The 1,827-nt window shown below is 43.3% G+C and overlaps 1 long non-coding RNA gene across 1 annotated transcript; it reads right to left on the reverse strand.

Moving 5' to 3' along the window:
* Positions 1-55: 55 nt before the first annotated feature.
* Positions 56-1,486, reverse strand: LOC102192606 (uncharacterized). Its single transcript, XR_311856.2, has 2 exons — positions 314-1,486; positions 56-169 (listed from the first exon to the last, which is right to left on the reverse strand). It is a non-coding gene; the product is annotated as an uncharacterized LOC102192606 (long non-coding RNA).
* Positions 1,487-1,827: the final 341 nt, after the last annotated feature.

Below are 1,827 nucleotides of genomic sequence, written 5' to 3' on the forward strand. Positions count from 1 at the left end.
GTGAACTGTTATTCTTACCAAATCATGCTCCCTGGCTTTATATCCTTTGTAGTCCAAGTGTTGGTTTTTCTCTTGCAGGTAGAACTGGACCCAGTTGTGAAAACCAATGATTTCTGTTCCTGATTTTGTCTCGCCAACAAACACATGTTCAAATCCACTGGAGTCCAGGCTGGTGATGATCAATTTAAGAACAGAAACACACATACTTCTTACCAAAGAAATGCATATTAAATTATAGTGTTGCAGAATCTCATGGATGAATTTAACAACTGGACACAGTTAAAGCGGGATGGTTGGCAGGAGGAGATCTCACCCTGTGTTTCTCTGCCTGTGGTAGAGGTGGAACCAGATCAAGTTGAGCTGTTTCTTGAAAAGCCTCAAGTCAGAGCTGGATTGACCTTTTCTCACCAGGTATTGATGAGCCCGCTGTGGAGAAACATCATTGATGATATTTATGAATCCAAACTTGACTTGCCATAATAATAATAATATTATTGTGATAATAACATGAACAGATATATTTATGTCATTATTTTGAGCTTTTACACCTAAAATAATTATAAAAACGTAAAAGGTGTTAAAACCCTGATGCCATAAAGCACTTTTGTTCATGTAATTACAACATTTAACTCTTTAAAAAAACAAATCATACCTCTAGATGTTATGTCAACACTATATTTAATCTACTTTATAAGAGTGTCTTTTGGATGAATATGTCTTTAATTGTTAAATTAACTTATTAAATATTTAATTTAACTAAGCCCTAAAGATGGAGTCATGAGACTTTTTGTCCAAATGTTACCTGCAGTCATCTGGTTCATCCAGTGGTGCAAGTTTCATGTGTTTAAGAACAGGGTGCAGGGAGGGTGGAGTTGAGTGTCAGGGTGATTTGTGACAGCAGCAAGAGAGAAAGGGAAGGTTTACAAGATGGCAGCGAGACCTGCTGTGATGTATGATTTGGAGATGGTGGCACTGCCACCATGGATGGAGAAGATTACAAATGAGTACATCAGGGGGGACAACTCAGGTTGAGCAGGTTGAGGTGATTTGGACATGTCCAGAGGAGGAATACTATAGGATAGGATATGTTGGAAAAACTGATGCTGAAGATTTAGAGAAGGCAGAAAAAGTTCACTGATGTAGTGAAGGAGGACATGCAGAGGGTTGGTGTGACAGAAGAAGATTTTAGAGATTGGGTGAGATGGAAGCGGCCCCTAAAGTGAGCAAGATTCGATTCAAATACATTTTTATAGCACTAAATCACAACACCAGTCACCTGAAGAGGTTGAATATTGTAAGGTAAAGACCCTGTCTTGGTTGACATGCCTCTACCATGTTGCGTGGAGGTCAGGGACAGTACCCCTGGATTGGCAGACCGGGGTAGTGGTTCCCATCTTTAAGAAATTGGCTACTCGCTGCTCAGAGTAGAGCCACTGCTCCTTCACATTGAAAGTAGCCAGTTTAGGTGGTTCGGGCATCTGACAAGGATGCCTGGGCGCCTCCTGGGTGAGGCGTTCCGGGCATGTCCCACTGGGAGGAGGCCCCATGGCAGACCCAGGACACGCTGGAGAGATTATATCTCTCAGCTGGCCTGGGAACACCTTGATGTTCCCCCGAACAAGCTGGAGGAGGTGGCTGGGAAGAGGGAGGTCTGCTTGGACAGTCAAGTCCAAGCAGACCTCCCCCCATGACCCGGCCCTGGATAAGCAAAAGAAGATGGAAGGCTGGAAAGACCCTACAGAACAATACCACTGTAAGCAATCACTTGGCTACAGGGAAAAAAGCCCTTTAAGTGGGAAGAAACCTCCCAAGGAACCAGGCTCTGGG

The sequence above is a fragment of the Pundamilia nyererei genome, unplaced genomic scaffold (genome assembly GCF_000239375.1).
Source record: "Pundamilia nyererei isolate P.nyererei 1_Seehausen unplaced genomic scaffold, PunNye1.0 scaffold00078, whole genome shotgun sequence".
Lineage (NCBI taxonomy): Eukaryota > Metazoa > Chordata > Actinopteri > Cichliformes > Cichlidae > Pundamilia > Pundamilia nyererei.